Below are 22,975 nucleotides of genomic sequence, written 5' to 3'. Positions count from 1 at the left end.
TGCTTTTGAAGAATGCACAAGATGAATGTCATATTCACTCAGCATACATAAATCAACTTGAATAATTTAATACCTGTTGAAATTTTCCTCCAATTTATTATATGAAATAATAACATGAGAAGTAATTACAATAAAGAAAAAGTTCAGGTGCAACAGCATTAGTTCAACATCTAGGATCAAGTGTCAGTGGAGATTAACAAATTTCATTCATTTTATCTCCAGTACTGGAGACATGCTGCTCCTAGCTTTAATAGTCAGGAATGTCTGTTAGTTAAATGACTTTGTAAAGGCAGTCAAGTGAGGGCAGACAGCGACAGTTTAATTAGGGAGCTTGCTATAACTCTATCTGGGAGCTGTAGGCACTGGACTAGAACAAGTGTAAAACGGCACTCAATACTGACTAGCAACCCCTGCCCCCCCAGCCAGAAAAAACCCTCCCAACACAAAAAAAACCCCAAGAAGATACTTTTCATGGCAGGTTCTCTTATTTATTCTGGCGTCAGGTTGGCTACAGGTGAACAGGCGCAACATAACCGCTGCAGCAGAAGAAAGGTGAGGTTAGGAGAGCAATCATTTATCTTGTATTGATTTCTGGACACTATGTCCTAGATACATTGCAAGATAGAATGACAGCTTTCTGGTTTGTGTCGGTAAGAGAAGAAAATGACTAGCACCAGTACCCATTGTTTTCCTATCATATTTCCTTTTAGAAACATGCCACACTTAGATTTTTATTCAGACAAGGAAATCCAAACAAGTTTATCACAGAAAAGGAGGGTTAGCGGATGGTTAATCAGCCATTTGTCTTTGCTGCTGGGTAGTTGGGAGTCAAAGGGTCAAAACTGAGCACAATTGGACCATTTGGTTTTATCTCAGGTAACCCTACATCCCTGGTAATTGAACCCATTTCACTCGGTCAGAGTTCCTGTCACTCATATTCAATGTCTGTCATTACTGAGAAATGCTTCATGACATATTACACTGACAGAACCACCACTGCAAGACTAGAAAGAATCCCCAGGCACCAGAAGCAGAAGACAATGGAAGCTTCTTTCAGACCAGTGATGTTTAACATTTTATGTGCTGACATTGTGACTGTAACCACAATACAACGAAAGTATAGCAAATGGAAGATCAAGAAAAAAAAAAATCCATAGTTTATCTGCTTCAGGGACTAGCAGGCAACATCAGAAATAAAACAAACTGGCAGCTCCAAGGTTACTTGCACATAACATTAATACCTTTCGAAAAAGTTGTATGTATAAACACACACACTGAATACCGGACCTCAATATGATACTGATTTTATTTCTGATGGGTATTATAAATATTACACTGCCCTTAACGACAGGCATTGAAACCCTTTTCTTTCTTCTACAGGTTCTTCACTTACAAGGCGCAGACAGGAAGCACAATTTGCGTACCCTCGGATACCCTGAAGACAAGGGGAAAACACCCTTGCTTTTTAAAACCTCTAAAATGCTCCTGTACATAAATTCTAAATGCAAAAATGCCAGTTATCCCTCCGCTTTTCAGCTTTATAATCCATACATGTGTTCCCCTAGTTTATTTTTTTTTCCACAGAGGCATTACTACACTTTGCTAGGTCAGCTCTACTGTGTTTGACAGGCACACCACTTACCACCACCACACCTGACTTCATCACAGATATTCAAGACAGCTTCCTTGGACCATATATATTTTTGCCAGAATCCCTCTCAGTCCAGGGGCTTAAAATTTTAAACACGTATTGCACATTAACATTCTATTAGCACCTTCCTTAGAAGAAACAGTGGATGGAAAGCTGAGAGACTTGGGCTGGGAGATGGGGGAGGAAGCAACAAAAGACATTGACAATTTCATTGTGATCTTGATGGCTTTAACTCAATTTTTTACCTTCTTTTGATAAAAACATGGAAGCAAGTTATCTAACAAGCCATTTAACTGAATCTCTTCAAGTAACGGATATGAAAATTGATTTCACCGTATTTACAATTTCATTTCTAAGAACTAGCTTTAAACTGAAAGAGTTACTAAATTCCCAAGACCCTTTGCTAGGTGTACCCAGTCCAAACACAAAGACTGTATTAGCTACATTCTACTACTTATAGTAGTTTCTTGTGCTGCTTTAGCAATGTCCAAGCCCAACAAGCAGAAATAATTTCTTCCCATCCTAAGTGCCCCGAATGAAAAATAAACAGGATTAAGTTCTTCTCCCAAATTTGGTGGAAGCCCAGAATTTTAGCTGAGATTATTATATTAAACACTCATAGCTTCAAGGCTGAGGCAAATACCAAAGGAACATCAATAGTGTGAACAGTTAGCTTCCATCCTAGGATTATAATGAATTTCACACAGAATAATGGAAAAATATCCTTAAACTAGATATCTCACGTTTTATGAAATCCATTTTGATTAATTTATAGGATTAAAGCAATTTTTTCCACGGCTCTCACGCAACATGCAAGTGACTGCTTTTAAATAAGGAGTTGCTAGGAATTCTGAGATCAATAAGGAACTTCAGCATTATTCACTATCAGCAAAAGAAATTTGAATGGCAAACACAAAGTCATCTTATACTATGAAATTGCTCCATGAAGATCTGAGAATATACTGCCTGAAGTTCATAAAAGTTCCAATATTAAGTACATTATTTCTAAAGCAACCATTATTTTCTCTTTGAGAATAATCTGTATTTCATTGTGAAGTACACTCACACAAAAAAAATCTTAAATAGATTTAGAAACTACAATTTGCAGCAGTAAAAGCAGTTAAGATGTCCAGTAAGAAATATATGAAAAAGAACAGCACAATAATTCAACCATTAATAAACGTGGCACAATAACCGTTATCTTGTCCTAAAGTAAGATAATACATCTCCAATCCCTCCATGCTGGATTTTTATACTGTATTTATATGCTAAAAGCCTTCTTAGAAGCAGATGCTTCTATTCAAAGCTCCAAAACCCCACTCATACGTACCAGCTCTATTCAGCTACCTATTTCTGCCCATTGCCCTACACTGAATATTTCTATACTTAAAGCAGTGAACAGATTTTGGAATACTATGCCCAAAGAATCAAAATGAATGATATCCAGGTCTATAGCCTAGCAGGGAAAAATGTGTTGCAACAATTTTTCTAATGCTGAAATACCATTTCACCAAATGTTCCTGTCAAGGCATGGTTTAATTACCTTGGCACCCATGCCACTTATAATCACCTGTCATTAGCAACAATGCTTGCATCTGTTTACACGTCTGTCAGAAATGCCAGCCCAGCTGAAATCCAAGAATAAGACAACTTTTGCTAGCAGTTGACCCCAGATGTGGAAAGGTCCTCTTAAGGTTATCTACCCCCAGCATGAAACGTGTAAACTAAAAGGCTCTTCATTAATTCTTTAGTTTATAATCCATTTGATTGCTTCTACTATATAGAATTAGAGTGCTCTAAGCTAACAAAACAATACAAGACAATATCTATATTTTCTCAAAACTCTCAAAAAAAAATATTTTTTTTTGCATTTGGAGAGATTTTTGTGAAACCGTTTCCAAATTCAGTTATCCAGAATGCAGTTATTTGCTCTAGTCCATTAAATCATAGAATCATAGAATAGTTTGGGTTGGAAAGGACCTTTAAAGGTCACCTAGCCCAACCCCCGTGCAGTGAGCAGGGACACCTTCCACTTGACCAGGATGCTCGGAGCCCTGTCCAACCTGACCTTGGATGTTTCCAGGGATGGGGCATCTCCCACCTCTTTGGGCAACCTGTGCCAGTGTTCCACCATCCTCATTGTAAAAAATTTCTTCCTTATATCTAGCCTAAATATTCCCTCTTTTAGTTTAAGACCATCACCCCTCGTCCTATTGCAACAGGCCCTGCTAAAATGTTTCTCCCCGTCTTTCTTAGATGTTCCCTTTAGGTACTGAAAGGCTGCAGTACCATCTCCCCAAAGCCTCATCCTCTCCACGCTGAACATTTCCAACTCAGCCTGTCTTCACAGGAGATGTTCCATCCCTCTGATCATTTTTGTGGACCTAACTGTTTATTGAGTAGCTGCTTTCCTCAGAGGTAACTTTAAACAGAGAAAAAAGAATACTATTCTATGGCCAATACTACCTTTTAATCTAAGGGTGTAGCAAGCACACCAGGGAACATTTTAAAAAGCTGAGTCATTAGGCAGTGACACTGTGAAAACTTCAGGTTTTGAGAGACTACAAATTCAAATGTCATCTTCATCCTGACTCTAGAAATGTGCACTTTGGGCCAGCTGCTTTAATAACTGGATTAATGGCTTTCTCAAAAAATTCTGGTTTTAAGCTATTTCACAGCTATCTGGTTTGCCATTTCCTCCACACAAGGTAACTCTCTACCGAGGCAAATAGTTCTGTTCTCTATGCTGTTTACATGGATAAAGGATTGCTGTGAATTTTTCAAGTACTGAAAGTCAGGAGTATTTTGGTCTTTGAACTCTAGTCAGCGACTGGGAGTTGAAATTCAGAGCAAACATTTTCCTTAAAAGAAGCAGAAGAGAGAAAACTAGGTAACAACCTATGGCACAAAGAAACAAGTACTACATTCTTTGACAGAAAAATATGCAATGTGTATCTTTGTGGCATGCATTTAAACTAGATGTTACTGATTGTTACTTCACTATTTTGATGCAAAACTAATTACACACAAGAAGGGTCTTATCCTCAAATGCACACTCTGGTAGGGGTCATTCTTGACACGGTTTGTCACGGTGTTTTTCTACAGATGACGTACATCTATTTCAAAGGCATTCAGCAATGGGTAACAATGACATTCAAAACTCTTCCACAACTTTCAGCTGTAAAGAACTCAGTACTAAAATGTTTTTGCCGTACTGCTTTCTCAGCGTGGATTTTGCAACCATACGGCTTCTCTCTTTTTCACTGTCACATATATTGCATGGCGATTCATCTAGGAATTTCCAAGCACTAAATAAGGTAGAATAAATAGTCTAAGTATACTAAAAAGATCTTTCTGCAATTATATTGTTGCTCTGCATCTCAAGTTATTTATAATGCAGGAGGACGGGGCAAGACAAGACAAATTCTGAATGATATTCTGGCAAACTGCTTACTAGAAGGACTCATCATGTATCAACTGAGCATATATACCAGAAAATCAGGTGTGCGTGCAGATGCATGTTGGGTGGTAGGGCAACAACATACTAAAATGAGGGGAAGAGCCCATTTTGACAGTTTTTATAATTCTATGACTAAGACTCCTGAAGCAAAATGAATATATTTTCCATTTTCGTGCTATGCAAAACCGGGACACTCACTATAACCTATCCTAGCTATTTGGCAAGCACCTCTAGAACAAGTAAACAAGTAAGTTACGAAAGCAGTTTTACAGCTTAGTCCTGCAAATACTGTCTGCTGCAGCACTTGCTCTTTAAAACCACAGCAAGTGAGCTGTGCATTCAGAAGCATTTTAAGGGATCAGAACTCTTAATACGTGTCAGCACTCTAAGGGCAATGCCCCACACAGAACAGATGCACACCTGCCCTTTCCTTTGCATAAGCACTTGTAGGGCACCGGTGCTATCACTGCATTCTGGCTTTTGCTTGAAGGACTGGAGATGGCTTTTTGCATACGCCGTTTCTAGTAAGTTAAAGGGCCATCCATCAAGCTCTTCAGCTAGTAAATTAAGAGAGTTTTCTGCACAGGTATTTTCACATCTTTATAATGTTGAAAAGAAAAGCTTGCAGATGTTACAGACACACGCAGCTATGGTGAGTACCACAATTTAAATGCACTTTCTAACCTTGTAAGACACATGAAACAAAGCCAAGAACTCTCTGGCTTTACATTCTAGTGAAATCCAAACTGGTCTGAATGACTATAAATGGTTACTGTTTGTCTTGGCTCCTACCTATATCAGATTCAGACTGAAGAATCTTAGTGAAGAAATTATAAGGGATAAAATGGATATTTCTAAATTACAAGACTGCAATTCCAGTGGCTCAGTATATCAGTTTTCTGTTTCATCTAAGTCTGCCATAGAGAAAATTGTGGGATCTGACAACAAAGGATCGAAAACATTTACTTTTGTGAGCCAAAAGCTTCTTGCTTTGATTATATTGAAGATTAACCCCCCCACCCCAACAAAATAGATGAAGATCAGTTACATTTTGTTAATTACTCAAAGGGGCATAGGTTACCAACAGAATGGTTACCAGCAGAATTTTAAAGTGCACTCAATTAAAAACGTATATAATTGCAGGTAAATTAACCTAATGCTGAATTTTAATCCCAGAATCTTGTGTGTATTTCTCAAGTAACCTTTACGTTTGTACCATTAAAAATTACAGGGAAGCAAGCACTGCCATTGCATCTTCCGTTTGATGGGGAGACATAACGCTTAGGACTGACAGTCTACCACCACTGAAAAACGGCACCTCTTGTTTACATTGTTTTTGTATCTGACATTAATGACTTCTTGGCCAGATAGCCAGGCCATGCTAGTGACACATTAGCCTTCAGCACTACCCACGTCCCGTGCGGAAGGAGGGTGCAGCATCTGTGAGAGTAAAGGAGACCAGTATTGCCAGCTTTTGTTTCACTTTGAGTCAATCAGCAGAATTGGATGAACAAGTAGAAAGACATAATCTGTTGTACACAGAATGCTCATCAGAATGAGAACTCTTTCCTCAAGGTTTGTACCATAGCCATAACTGGTACCTGAATAAGCAACATCGTAATCATGAGATCGAGTTGAAACATAATGCTCATGGTAACATTAACACTGATATACAAAGCTTCCTACAGTTGCTACATGGTTTGCCGGATGGCAAATATAATAAAATGTGTGTGTTTAATCAACCAGAAACCAGCTAGAAGTGTCTCAAAGACCAAGCTAATCAGTGCTGAGGACGCATGCTTCACAGCAACCCATGCAAGTCAAGGCACCCATCAAGGCAACTACCACTGCTACCCTTGGCCATCAATAATTGATTTCCTAGAAATCATAGACGAGATTAATACTGACAGAGCATTTGGCATCACATAAGCTGAGAATCATAGTGGATGAAGCACACAGGACAAGACAGACAAGGAAAGTTTTCCTGCCTTAAGTGGACTATAAATTCTATAGAATATGGACCATACACCATTCTTGCAAATGCTCCCACAGTCAGCACATGATGAGAAGCTTAAAATATATCATTATTATTTTATTGTAGATTACTGTTTCTATTATACCTTCTCATAATAGATGATGAATATGACTAGAAGAGAGATGCATTAATACAACATAATCCTTAAATTCCAAAAATGGAAAAGGATTAGGACCAAGGATACACAGATGGCAGGGCAAGGAGGAAGCAAAGAATGGAAAATTTCTGGAAAAAAAAAAAAGTATTTCCCCTTATTTCCCCTTGAGGCCTTTGTTGAAAGCATTGAAATCTATGGGGAAAAAACAAATAAGTTTTTAGATTGGTTTTGTGTTTTGTTTTGGGTTTTTTTTGAGTGAATACTAAGCAATTTGTGGAGTAACATTTCAACTATTGTGAATGGTTAGACAGAGGCTTACTGACTACTAATGGAGGACCATAAAAAGTTATATTACTGCTAGAATGCCTCATTCTGAATATGGCTTAGTTTCATGTAGATAACCCTAACATAACCCTAGCATTTCCTCCTTTCATTCCATTGTTCAACAGCGATTAAAGATGGGATGTTATGTAAGAATCACTCAATATTCCAAGCTGCAATTTAAGGTGATGCACAATGCCTAAAGTTTATGGGTACTTTCTCCCATGAGTTGTATTGAACCAAAAAAAAAAAGCAAGCCTAACTGGTATTATTTGTATAAGCCCATTATGTTCATGCTTTTCACTGTCCTATAATTGAAATAATTATTACAAATAACTGTCCCTTAAAAGTAAGCTCGTGGATACAGAATTCAATTGTGAACCATCTGGTTAGTTTTCCACCTTCCAGCATCAGTGGTGATAGTGTTTATACACTCTAAAATGAAGTTTTAAATAATTTTATCAATATGCACAGCATTCAAGTAATGAGCCCCAGAAGTTTCAGCTTTCAAAGATATTTTTATATCAGAAAAGACAGATGACTTATGAAAGATAAGGTAGCATATCTGCAATAAACATATTACCACAGTATAACATAAGACATAAAGCTTGCCATTTGCACCATTAGGTTTGCCACAACAAATGAGACATTATATGTGATGTATAGCACAGGAAAGAAACCACAGCTGTTTGCTTCTGTCGAGGAGTACGTAGGTGCTCTGCACCTGAGTCTGCAAATATTTATTAAGCCCTTAACAGTGAGGTTGTGATGTTCAGAACAGCTACTGCTGAAAACCATTATCTGTGGATAATTAACTATGTCAGGACACTGAGGTCCTAACATGAGGTCCTCATAATTCCCCACTAAGGGAAAGACAGTACAACATTATTGTAATATATTAGTAATATTTAACAACAGGATCATACTATTTGTGTTTTAATAATGAAGGCTGAATACCATAGCAGGGTTTAAATCAATATTAGTTTCTGGTGGTGCTGTTTAAGTCAGGCTTAACAAATTCTCAGCTTTTGTTACTACCAAACAATGTGATACACCTACAAACAAGGACAACATCTAATTAGAAAATGATTTTATTTATAAATAAAGTGTTTGTGTCCTTGCAGGTTTAATTATCATGAATACATTTTTTTCTGTCTTTTGCCAGCAGAAGTCTAAACTTATTGGGAAGAAAAAAGAAAGGGGAGGGGGGAGGAAATCTTATTTTTTACTTGACCAAAATAATTCACTTGAACTTTGGAAGCCCTTGTATTTTTTTCAAGCATTTTTAGAAACAGCTAGTAAAAAAAAAAATTTCATCACGCAATAAAAAGGCTTTTTGACACATGAAGACAAAAGCTTCAGGCCGTTTATTAAGACTACTTCCTACTGTGTTGGGCTTTGTTTTATCTCATAATTAAAATCACACCTGAGCTGGGCCATCTGTGAGAGTGTATTAAGTTTCTTACAAAACATGAAAATCCTTTCATTTTTTCCATACAAACGCCAATAAATCTTGTAGGGGTTTTTTTGTGTGTGACACAGAAAAATAATATGCTTAAATAAAGGTCAGGCTTTGACCAAAAAAATGAGCAGGCAAACAAAATTATTTTTCTGTATTCATCACCAATTGCACCTCATAATAGCCAATACATTTTTTAAAAGTTGTGCACTTTAGCATAAGAATGAAACCTTTTTTCTTTTGCTATTTTATAGTATATTGTTTTCTTACAGTTTCTTTTGAAGGATAAAAATAAAAATCAGTAAAAATTGAAGGATTATTTTTTTCCGTATTAGTTAGCAATTAAAGAGTGTACAGAAAAGGTCAGTCAGCACTTTTCAAGATCAGCAACTACGTTAGGATGCTAACGCATATGCTCATGGGTTCTAGTGAGAAAAAAAAGTTTTGTATTTCATAAATGTAGATACTTTCTAAAGTCCAAAGTGGGTTTTTTTTTTCGGTTTTGATTTGGGGGACGTTTTTATTTGTTTTGAATGGTTGGTTTGTTTGTTTAAAAACACTGTGAAGATAGACCAAGAGGATTTCCTTTTACAGAAGGACATCAGGGAGTGAGAGAAATCCCTAAATCCATCAAACCACAAGTATGTCTTTTCAACAAAGTACTTCTGTGTGCACAGTTAAACTGAAGTCAGACATACACTTAATGTAGCTTTCTTCAAACACGTGAAATTTCAAACACTGAAGTGATTCCGTTTACTTTGTTGCAAGCTATATTCCTTCAAAGAGACTATATATATTCTTGAAGTTATTTTGTTTAATGCTTCAGTCGTGCCAGGAACCAAATACATATCATCATCACGCTTATTAATCGTGCAACTTTAATTACACAAATTTGCATAATATCTTTACTAGTCTAGCAATCCTACTCAGAAAGTTTTGAGCTTCTCACCCAAGGCGCAGTATAAAAGTATAAAACATCTATCTTACACATAGAGAGCAAATAGATCAGAAGGCCCTAAAACCAGCAGCAAAGAACAGTGATTTTCCATCTTAGAGTAACGGAAGAGGCAAGGCATGGGAATATTGCGAGATGGAGATTATTTCACATCCAGTCGCACTATATTGTACATATACAATTCAATAAGAGAAATAAGCAGTATGGAACAAGTAACTTGCTTGCACGGGCGAACTGAATATGCAAGTGGTCAACGACATGCAGTGCTCCACTAATTTCACAAGATTCAACATGCACATCTGGAACTTCTAATTAACAAGCAGAAAACACAACCCTCCATTTTTTCTATTACAACAATATTAAAAGTTATTATTTCTTTTCTTTATACATTTTGAAGCACCAAGCTTCAAAACTGATCCACACAACATATCACTGATTTAAAACCCTTTGATATTTACATACATTTTAGCTACAGAATTATTTTTATTCTTAAAATTAATTTGGCTGATAGTGCACCTGGCAAATATATTTCATTTGAGTTTCTGTTCTTTTAAATTACTTCTTTTACAACAAAAACCTCTAAATTCTGTGTGTCATGAATAAGACTAAAGCCATAAACCCCACCCTTTCTTTCCCCCAAATGTTTTTTGGAATCTAACGGCTATCTCATACTGACGTTATTTTGAAAATTCATTTTCTTCTTAGGTTGACAATATGAAAGAACATACTAAGTCATGTTAAGCAAGAAACAGCAACATTTTTTAAAATGTGCCTGCCTGTGACAACTGAGTGGTTGGGATCCAACTCTTAAGTCATCCTCTCTCCCATTATTTTACAGCTGCTTTAATCCGTCTTCCTAAAAACCAAGTTTGCAATACTGTAGAGTTCAATAGCTTTCCAAATGCAGTTTTTCCTATTGAAGTTGGCCAAGAGCCAAGAAACAAAGGCACTTTATTCAGAAAAAAGGTTTTCTTATTCAACAGCACACACACACACACAAATTTTTATATTTAAAAGAGAATTACTTTGGTAATGACCATTTTACGTGCCAAATTACAAACCATAAAGACTTTTCCAATCAGATGCATCTTTCTGCAGTGGCGTCACAGTGAAGTCTGAGATTCCATCACAAGAAAACGGGAAGGATATTCACCAGGGCCTGTGCCCTGACTCTCTGCTCACTTACACTAACTTAAATCAAGAGTACCTCTCCAGCTCAGTGCTACTGCAATGGTGTAAAATCAACCTGAGAAGAGATGATGAGGCAATGATCATGCAGATACTTACATGTGATTTTAAGCAAGAGGGGTGTTACATTTTTGGGTACTTAGCATTTCCCTTTAGAAACCAGTAAGGGACATGACAATTCTCAGACTTCTTCCCTGTCGCCAACCTTCTCTCCCTACACAAATTCATCAAAAATTTAGCGAGAACGATCCCACGGCAACTGTAGATACCACCCAGTTACAATGTGAGACTGTAACTGGGAAGTGCCCAGCAGTGGAGGAACTGCTTTGGCAATATGATGGATAAAATTTGTACAGTAACTGACATCCTACAGTGTAGGAGATGATGACCTAGATGGCCAGGTGAGCATCCGGCATGAAATGGTGCATATATGCTAGCAACAGTTACAATTTTTCCTCTCTCTCTTCTGTGAGAGACAAGGAAAGGATGGATGAAGCCAAGAAGCATCTCTGCTTCTGGAGAAGCAATGCCTCTGGGTCTGCTGTTGAGGCGATCCTGGTTTTACACCTGACTTTGCCCAAGGCCGTGCCTAAGCACAGCTCCCACCGAGTACGCTACACTAACAGGAATACTGGAAGTTCTCCTCTGAATACACTGGAATGTGTACTGTTGACTCTGGGGAAAAAATGGACCTCTAAAAGATATCCCAAGGCACATTTACTGCAAATTCCAAGGAAAAAGTAATAATGAACATACATTAGAAGTGTACTAATTTGCACTCTCTAATCAGCCTTCCCCTCCCCCAACTTTGCAAACATATGAGGTACAATTTACAAACTCAACATTATTTTGAATTTTTTTTCTTCCCCGTATAACGAATGATCACAAATAATTAAAACTGACTCAAAACCATCAAAACAAACGGACAATGTATACTTAGACACAACATCCTTGCTGGTTTTCACTATTGTGTTTGTTCACTTTCTCCTCAACTGAATTCACAACGTTCACTCCTTCACAGTGGGTCTGTACATTCACATCCATGCAGTGGTTGCCTATGGAAATGCGTTAAGTATCAGCTTTCAGCGCTCCTTCTTACATACCCTCCCAGCTGAAAATGAGGTTAGGAAACAGCACTGTAAACACAGAAGTCCTTTTGAAAGGTAAAATAGTGGAAGGGAAAAAAAAAAAAAAAAAGCTTCTCAGGAAATTTGATTCGCACTTAGGTTTCATTCTTAAAGGAACACCCAAAGCTTAACAGCATTTAAAACTACTGAAGTACAAAATATTAAAGGAAGAGACAGCAGAGTAAGGCATTATATCTTTATGGCAGCCCTGTATTATTACTACAAAGAGCAGAATAAGGCATTATAGTAATCACACAAGCGTACTGCAAAAATAGAAATAGCACTGAACGCCAAGCTCATTGTTCTGAGGGCTGCCTTATTTAATTTTTTTTCCGTCTCTTCTTTTAAAGATGACGAGTGTTTGCAATTCCTTCGGCAAAACCCCAGGACGCGCTCCCGCAGGTGTCATCAATAATTCCAATAGAAACGCACGCTAATTTATCGAACGTGAAACGCCAACGCAAATGACTTAGCAGTGAAATCGCACCTCCTCGTATCGTGCGCGCGGAAAAAGCAAACAGATGTGCTCTTCCAAAGCGAGCTACCGCTACAATTAAACCTGCAGTCATTTTACAAGCCAGCGAGCTATTTCATGTGCGTCTACAGCGCTAATCGTCTTTTCCCCGCCGCCCTGGCCCCACAGAAGAGCGAGTTATTTATAGAGTTATCTATCTTGCACTTTGCAGATGATGCCTAACATTATGACAACAGTGAAAAGGTCTCCGTACCTGCCTACCTAAAACAAGTTTCTGTAAAGTAATGAATAGAGACAGCTTGGGGACTATCCACCTGCACTGCCTGCCTTTTACTGCCTGCAAAGTGAAACCACCAGGGACTGGCAGAAGGTACGTGTCTGACAGGGCCAGGACAGCCTTTCTCCTCGGTGACAGCCTGGGCCTAGCCTCTTAAACCTGACCCACCATAATTCCTTCACAATGCAGCAGCGAGGCAGCTGACAGTAGCAGCTGCACCTCCTAAGCGAGATGGATGGAATTTTCATAACTAGTTCCCCAAGTTACATTTTACCTTCAAGATAATTTATGAGCTGCTGTGGAGCCTTGAAGAGACAATATGCTTGCCATAAAATTAACTGTAACAGTCTTGTAGGTTATAATTAACACTGGGAGGGTAGCACCAACTGGATGAAACACATGGCATAATTGATGGTGAAACTGGAAATTAAGGAAGCTAACAATATCATTACCGTACACATCACTTCAGTGAAACCTATGCTTTCCAGGGGTTAATTACAATCCCCTTCTAACGTACACATTCTGACGGGGAGTGGATGAGTGTCACAGCTAGAAGGAGGCAGGTTTGCTGGCAAGGCCACCTTGCACCTGGACTGATGTATATATTGTTTTTTTGCCTGGAAGAGATATACATGTCAAAGCAGCAGCACCAGCACCTGAACATCTGGCAGCAGGCACACTGTAGCTTAGAGATAGATGATTGCTCAAGCCTCATAGAATATTTCATTTTCTCTGTAGCCAGGATACGTAATGGCAAAGAAGAAAAAAAATCCTCTGTGAGATTTCACTTAATGGCACACATTATTAATTTAAATGACTTGAGCAAAGAAAAACATTTTAACTTTATATTGCCATAACTTAGCAGCAAATTAAGATATTTTTTTCTTCTTCATCGGTGTATTATCATCTTGGTTTATTACGTTAGTCTTTAGAAACATGCAGAGCAATCCTTTTAGCATCTCGCCTGTCAAGGGAATACTGAACTGAAGATTCAGCGCAAGTGAGCTAGTTAATCAGAAATAATATCATAAACTGCTGCCATATTTGTGAAGGAGAACATTCAATTCATCTATCTGTACTGAAGACTACTCTCTAGCCAAGGCTTAAGGAATCATTAGTGTAATGTATTTATTTGAATCTCTCTCAAATTATTTTAATGAAACATATTTTTTTTTTGTCCCTGGACAAGATATGCGAAAATGTACAGATAAATGATGCAACAGTGTCACCTACAGGCAAGCAAAACAGTTAAAAACCTTCTCCAACATTGCACCCTCTTCCCTCTCAAACCCCTTGCCTCTCCCCGCCTCTCCCCTCCTCCAACCTCCCCCTCAACCCCCAACACACACGTCTGGATTTTGGGATAATCCGTATCTCCAAACACAAAAAGAAGGACAAACATCTAAAATGCTTTCAGGATGGCCTAATATAAAATAATTAGACCTTAGATGTAATAAACTGTGCCTTACAATAAATGTGCTGTACAGCTAGCAAGTCATCTATGCCGGTGTTGCCACTTTACAACCGATTACCTTACAACCCCTATGCAAGTGTTCAAATCCACCTTTTACTAGGTGGTCAAAAATAATTCTGTGAAGAGTATTTTTCAGATCTCATACCAAATGCTGACATTACTACATATGAGAAAATAAAAATGAGAAAATGTTGACTTGCTTAAAAACAGCTGGCACAAATTTAAAGACTGTCATCTAAACTTGTACCAAAAATGCCCTCCAGCATTATTTGGAACTAAATCTAACTCTAGAATATCCACAGGCATAACTGATGTATCCATTCCATTTACCTTTGCAGAAACAGCAGATCACCCTTTTACTAGTAGCCCTTAAAATTCACATAACTCTCCTTTTCCAACAGAATACTTTTTTTCTTAGTGTTAATGCTTTTACTTTAACACTCTAGAGCCTTTTCTTAGCTTCTCCCACAAACCCTGCATTTTGAGAGCCTGTTTCTCAGTGACTCTTTTTGACACATCTCAAGATATTTTTTCATTTCAGTTATTTCTCTCGATTTCTACCTATATCACTGATGTTGTTTTAACGACCTTCTCCCCCATGAGCCCTACCTGCTCCACCACCAACCCAGGCGAGATAATCGCTAGAATACAGCAATATGGAAACATGAGTATTGTGAATTACCAGTAAGCTGGTGTACTGCATACTCTAGGAGTGTTCTTGGTTGCCCAAGCTACTCAAGCAAGTTACAGTAGGATTTTCTTCTGCTACTATTACATATGCTTTAAGCACTGTCTCCATTTGGGACTGCTATCATTTACCAAAATAACACAAAGTATATGAAAAAAAGGCATGCTATGTAACAAGTTGCCAAGTTCTGTTTTTACAGAAAATCTAAAGCATAAGAAATGCCATCTTCCATTTTTAGCTATTTTAAACATCATCACAGCTTATAATTTAATAAGTCCAGAGCAATGTTATGTGAAGAATTCAAAATTCAGACAAAATAAACCAAACCAATAACACAGCCAAACTAAACTGTTAAAACGCGCAAAAGATCTCATCAGTAGCAAAAATAAGCAAGTAAATTTAATTCTCTTCTCCAGTTGAACTTCGTTTCTTGAAGAGCAGATACACCTCCAGCCATGCTTTGACCTCCCAGCAGACTGCCCTTCCCTCTCGCCCAGCACTGTCCAGTAATTCACCGCAGCGCTCACCAGCATGTGACTATGGGGGTAGGTTTCCATAACTTGTAGTACAAGCAAACTAGAGCAACACAGCAGACCGCCACCCTCTTTTTGCCCACCGTCAGCTACGACATTCATTGCCTTATCACCATCTCACAACCACGGCCCAGACCGCTCAGAGCATTGACAGCGCCTTGCTCAGTTTCTACATCAATTTAATTTTTGGCTGCTTGGAAAATGCCAGCAAGGGTACCAATTAGTGTCAGCTCTAACAGTTGCTTTACGTGATATACACACCTGCCTACTAGGGCTGGAGAACCAACGCATTTTACATAGGCCATCTAACACAGATACCCAATGGGAATAATCTTTGGCACTATCTACCTGAACCATATTTGAACCGCTGACCTGAAAACAAAAGGCTTTGTATTTCATTACCAATCCCTGGAGCCATCAAGTTCTGTATATGTGGAAAAACTTTAATAACATAAGGCTGACAGCAGTTAAGACTGAAGTCATGAACTTCTGTAAGCATCTGCTCACTCATGCCTCATGCTAGTACAGAAGCACGCCATTTGGCTAGGTAAACCCTTTAAGTCACCCCCTCTTTCTTCTGTATTCATAATGTATACAGATTTTTTTAATGCAGACCCTCCAAATCAAATTTATTTAATTCAGCTTTATGACAGAGAAAGCTGCAACAACAGTGGTACTAACATCATTAACAATGAAGCCCCGTATGGATAAGGCTTCTATTATTTTACAGAAGTGAGAATTTTACCTTTAGACTCATTTAATTTTAAATGTGTAGTTTAAGTTTTAGTTCATGCTAAGTTTGTGAGCAGTTTTGTGGACACGTTACATCCCCATGACATTAGCACGTTTTGCTGAAGGCAAAGGAAAGCATGGATGATATTGCAGAAGAAAGAAACCGTGGAAGATAAAGCAAAATAAATCTATGATAATTTTTCATTCTCTGGACCAGTCAAGCTTTATCCCTAGCTTATAACACCAGGTCTTTAGCTAACATGGGCAGCTGCAGAGCACTGTACAACACACTGAATTCTCCCAGCTTTTCTCCTTTTCCCCTGCCTCTGGTGGACACCATTCTCTCTTAACAGGAATGATGACAGCTGATGCTAATGCTGCTTTGTGGTTCAGCTGTCTGATGATGTGGCTAGCACTTTGTCTCCACAGATTATAAATTTGTCACCTCTGTGATCTATTCAATCTCCAGTATCCTGCGGCCTGCAAATGCAATAATCTCCATTTCCAGCATTCAGATCTCCCGGTGGTAGTGAGCAAATCATTGTCAAAGCACTGGAAAAACAACACTAACTATCTTTCTTGTACTACAATCATGAAAGCTTACATAAATAAGGAAATGTCACCCATGCTGACTTTAAAAGCCTGTCCAGGTGAAATACAGTGGGAAAAAGAATAAAAAAAAGTAAATCCTCAAACGTACCTTGATACAGTGGGAAAATTCTTTACAACTTTTTGTTTTGGAAACTTTAAATGCACTACAAATAAGGATCAAATTTGTGTCGGTTGTGGAAGTGTCATCTTTTGAAAATCACCTTTTGAAAAATCCAACACAGCAAGAAGAAAAGCATAAAGTCAGAAAAGGGAAATGTCAAAGCCTTTTGGTTCTGTAGCTGTTCAGGTATGGGATGATGTACCATGATGTGCCTCTTTAGGGTTTTCAGAAGCGGAGCGCTGAAACTAAACTAAAATGATGAAGTAAACCCTTAGAGTAAGCAGTCCCTACGAAGCGCCTTGATGAAGCAGCCTGATGCACAAAAGCCACACACAGAGCTGAAGTTCGGCGCCTGTCACTAGCCTGCCCTGCAATGCCATTTGGAGTCCCCACACCAAAGGACCTTCTTGGCACCCCGTTTGCTGTGCACCCAGTGACAGCACAAGGTAAGCAGCAGCTTTTTCTGCAAGTAGCCGCAGCTTGTAAACAGAAAGTCTTCCCAAGGGTAAAGGGTCAAGACAGTTTCAAAGGAAATAATAGTGGTGGTTAAACAGCAGCATTTAATCAAGCAGTATTTCCATTGTTCTGCAGAGCACTTGTACCTATTGATCCCAAGCATGGCCACTTCAAAGACTCCTCAATACAAGAAACACAGGTGAAAGACAGAGGCGGAAAACAGGAAGGGTCACGAGAAGCAAAAGGAGTCTGGTAATAAGCAACTGGAGAAAAGTCAAAGGTCAATCAAGGCAGCTGATGTCTACGCATAACTACAGCAGGAGACCTGACAACTTCATTGAAGTCGCAGTGTTTTCTCCATTCATTTGAGGGCTGCGAGGCTGGTTTTCAGTCTGCCCCAAAGCGTCTTCCTGATTAACACACCAGATTCAGCATTATCACCTAAGTCACAAATGTACGTCGACTTTCTGAAAAATTGTTTTAGGTTACACGCCAAACAGTTTGATTTTCTTCTTTTAAAGAACATACACAGGCACACATACAAAATATGAATATCAAAGGACGGAAAGATAATTTTCTTTATTTCCCCCGTGATTTCCAAAATGACAACTTGAAACTTTTACCTATGCTTGTCGCTAACTTACTGAGTATCCATCCCAGCTGATGCGCATATTGTCCAGAGAGGACAACTGTTACAAAACCAAAAAAACTACAGAAGTTTTAAACAACTCAAATACTTCCCCCCTGCTCTGTCAGACGTTGACACCTCTGCAATTTGTCTGTTAAATCTTTAGAACTAGTGTAGCTCCCACTGCAGTAGTTTCTGTAGAGTTCACAATATTTCATATATTTCTCAACTTGGCAGGCCTGTGAGAGTGTAAAAAAATTCAGTATTTGTCAACTAGTCTTTCAACTGGTATTACCATGTTTCATTTAAAAACTAGCATTTAGTCAGGTCCTGAAAAATACAAAGTCTGTGACAGAAGGAAAAAAACTGCCCCAATTTTCCCAAAGCCCACGATAACTTCTTAACCCGTGGACTTTTCTTCTGTTACAGTAGGAGATATGTTCCTTCTTTATGCCAATGCTTTCTCCTGCTGGAGCTAAAAAGCATCAGCTGTACCTCAATTACCTTCGTGGATACAATCTAAAATTCCAAGGCAAAAAGAGGGAAGGCATAAGAAAAAAAGTAAGTTTTTCTTCAAAACAGAAAATAAAATACATATAAATCTTCCTGTTTGTATCTCATTTACCATGCATGTTATTTCAGGATTCCACTCTCATATTCTTCACTGTCCTTATTATAGAACGAAATAGCTTTATCACAGATTAGGACTCACTTATCAGACTGTGTATTTATAATTTAGATTCCTATATAAATATCCACATAATAATCCAGATTTCATTGCTGAGATCTAATACTATCTAATATTAATACTGATATAATACTATCTCAGTAGTATTATAAGCATTCACTGTAGCTAGAAAAAACGCATACCTCTACATTGTTATGTCAGAATTGTGAGGTCTGAGAAGATATTCGACAAAAGGCAAAGAATTATAGCTCAAGTTTGACTTCAAACCTGAAACTTATATGAATTGCCGTGAGCAACAGGTTCTTTTTCAAAGTGCTGTGCAAAGATGGAAAAATATAACAATACTGAAGATCTACAAAATGTTACGGGTTGTAGAATGACCTCATAAACCAGATTTTTTTTCATTGTGTTATTTCAATAACGCAAGGTTTTAAGCTATTGATCTTACAAGATATAATCACTTAACACTTTTCTGGTGTTTATCTCATGAACCAGAAGAATTTTCTGTTTATTTTGGTCCAAATTATTTATTGAATGTTTATTCTGCTTTCACTATCTCAATTTGTCATTACATGATGACTTAGAGAGAACTTGAGATTTCAGAATTTGGCTAAATAGCACAACTATGAAATACAACAACATAATTTTATTCGTCCTATCAAACTTTCCACTTCATTAGTCCTTCTCCAAAACTTTACGTTTTCCACTACCTGGCTGAATTTCCCTTAAGAGAAATCATGCAATTTCACTCAGGAAAATAGCAAAATGGGCATAAGAGTCTGCGTCATAATAAAACCATTTTGGACTAATAACATTTCTGCGTGAAAAAGATTTGAGTAATGGTTTAACTAACCATGTTTTTTCCTAGCAGTTAATATTTTCAATGCAGTTAAACATCATCCTTTAAATCAATCTATTGTTGATTTACTGATGAAAAATTAGCTTGGTAGTAAATGTATCTTTATGGAAAACACAGCAAAAAAGGACTAGGAATTAAGTGCACCATGTCACACAACCATTAAAGACATTATTATTATTATAACATGATACAACTTCTATTAGGAGAAATAAGAGATACAATTTTTATCGAACTATAGTCCAGTTCTCTTGGGCATTTACTGATCAGGAAAAGTGCAACATTCTCTCTTGAAATTCAAGTACTACTTGTTCTTTTTTTTTTTTTTTTTTTTTTTTTTTCCCCCTGTCCAAACTGTTTCTTTATCACCACTTTCTGGTTGCAGTTAAAAAGTAAAATAAAAAAAGTCAATAGCATCATCAATGGGGTAAAAATATTAAGGCCTTTTCTGAAAATGAATCAGGTGCAGATATTGAACTGTACTTTTTCATCCTTTGTCTCACTTTTCAAATGGAAATTTCTTCCACAGCCACCATTAAATCTTGATCTATTCCAGCTCTCTGTATGGGTCATTGATTCTAGATGTACCATGGTTATTTTTAAATGTTTCCCTTTCGTAGAGAAAAAGAGGGCTGTCTAGAGCCAGATGGGTAACTTCACACTTCATTTATCAAACCCAATGCGTGAGACCCCACCCTCTCTTTCCCACTATTGCTGTTAAATTTCCATATAATTTGGTAACAATTTTCATTATCATACAGTGACCCTAAAAAGTCTATACAGGTTCGCATGGTTAGTCCAAAATTCACAGCTGTTCCCTTCACCCTCTATTTGTTACAGTAGAGTCCAAGGTTCCCCTTACTTTATAAGCTGAAGGGTGACCTTCTAGAAGCAGAGGTCAAGAAGGGGTCAGTTCAAAGGGCTAGAGCAGTTCCTTAACAGCTATAACAACCTGTCCATCAGGCACTATCGTGCAGTATAAACAAATCTGGGGCTTTAAAAACTCTGGACCATTTCTGTTAACACTTAAAGGATGTTCACTGAGTCCTACCTGAAGCCTTTGGGATCACCGCCACTCACCCAACAGAGAACAACTTGAACCCCCGGAAGACCTGCTCGGATACTTAAGATACTGATGGCACCTTTGAGTCAGAAGTATATGAAACAGTGAACTGTAACACCGAGCGCACTGCCACGTGTTTTGGACTATGGAGCTGAAATAAAAACTTAAAATAGTAATTTCAGCTCATTAATATGCAGAAATAGTGGTACCACTTAAAAACAAATAATGCAAGGACAGGCTTCAACCAAGTAGATACATATCAAAACAGTGTGTATGCCTTTTTCTGCAAAAAGCTACTTTAAAAAGTTGGATCAGTTTGTATAAACAGTTCCCAGCACATATATTATTAAGGTGTCAATGACACAAACAAACCCCATGAAAGAACAGAATGTCGACCTAACTCTGCAAAGACCAAGCGCAGAGTAAAGTTTTTGCCAGCTGCCCTCCCTTCGTTGACCTAAATTTCTTGAAGTTGTACTGTTCATAACGTGCTCTCTAATGCACAATGTAAGGTAATTAGAGTCATCTGTATTTAACTTCCAGAGGAAAAAAAAATTCTATTATCTAATCTAGCTGATCCCCTGATAGCCTGTTGAAAGTAAAATACTGTAACCTATTGCCTGCCCTTTGACAAGTGCTAATTATTTCCTGTCCAAGCACATTTTTCTCATGTAATTCCAAAGTACACAACAGACTGATCTCTAAAACATGGGCAGCCCTGCTAGTACCACGGTGGACGTTTTATAACTTTCACCGCCGTATGCTTGATGGCTACCACAGTCACTGCTTCATTCCAGACATCTAGCTGAGGCTTTGATGAAGTAAAGTGAGGTGTACGGTAACGGTCTGTTTATGCAGATCATATGGATGAGACACTCAGATAGGTCACTGGAATGGGAAACATCAAATGGAAAGAAAAAGGATTATGGATATTTAATACTCAAAGGACACTTTCTTTCAGAACTTCCGAGGCACAAGGCTCTTGAAACTTTCTTTCAGGTGTTTAGTTTTAAGAAGGCCTGCACTTTGTCTGCTTGTGCCTCTCCCCACCCCTCCCCAAGAGCTTTAGCATTTCTGTGTCAGACTAGACTACGTCTCCAACCGCAAGGCTGGCCCCAGCCTCCGATCCCAGGGCGAGCGGCGAGCAGAGCCCAGGAACACCGCAGCCCGCATTACGTTTAAATGAGCCCCCATGGCCGTGAATCCCAACAACTTCATATATTAGGAAATCATTAAACTAAATGAACACTAAAAAGATGTTCTGCTCACTATAATTGTTTATCCTTTTCTTATCTCTAGCAAGCTTTCTGTTCCAGTTCACAACAAAGATGCGTGCGTCCCACGGAAAAGCCTGAAGTGATTTCCTCAGTTTCCACTGTAGCCAAACCTTCTGCACTATTTGGTAAGCATGGTGATGGAAGGCAAGAAAACCCCCACAAAATCCCTTAAATCCCTCAAAAAGGAAGCGACAAACCCCACCTGACAATACAGGCAATACCGTATTTACATTGCTGAGCTCTCTTCCACTCTGAGATCTTAATGGATCGGTGCGCAAGTAAACATTCCATACTGATAAGAACACAAACTTATAAAAGCCTTTAATTTCTATAATAATTGCTACTATGTAATAACATTTAATTTATCTAAAGCTTCTAAAATGTTTCAAGTCCATGGACTCTAATTACTGGGAACCACAAAGCCACTCGAGTGCCAGACCCAACACCTACAATTAAACTTTCAAAATTAATCCCGTAGAATTTCCAGGAACTTGACAAAATCCCACACTGACAAAACACAGGAGAACTCCTTTAACTGGAACATTTAGCACAGGTAAAAGAATCATGCCAATTAAGTCCTAATTTGAATTAACAAAATCATTAAAAAATATATATTTGACTGAAAACTGTATTTAATTGTAAGCACAGGGTGTCTTCTGGTTTTAAAGGAAAGCTGTACATTTGGTAGAAAAGTTTAATGGACTGTTAGATAGTTTATGTAAATATGATAAATAAGAAAAAAAAGAGATTATATTAAATCAGTATGAATCTGTTGCTTTGAGAAATAGATGTGAAAAAAGGTAACATTTAGCAGCTAAAAAGG

The 22,975-nt window shown here is 38.1% G+C and overlaps 1 protein-coding gene across 1 annotated transcript in view; it reads right to left on the bottom strand.

Moving 5' to 3' along the window:
* The window catches only part of FTO (FTO alpha-ketoglutarate dependent dioxygenase), a 259,706-nt gene that overhangs the window by 121,418 nt on the left and 115,313 nt on the right, over positions 1 to 22,975 (bottom strand). The window lies entirely within an intron of this gene.

Source organism: Falco naumanni, chromosome 15 (assembly GCF_017639655.2).
Source record: "Falco naumanni isolate bFalNau1 chromosome 15, bFalNau1.pat, whole genome shotgun sequence".
Taxonomy (NCBI): domain Eukaryota; kingdom Metazoa; phylum Chordata; class Aves; order Falconiformes; family Falconidae; genus Falco; species Falco naumanni.
This window is presented reverse-complemented; position numbering and strand designations above follow the sequence as displayed.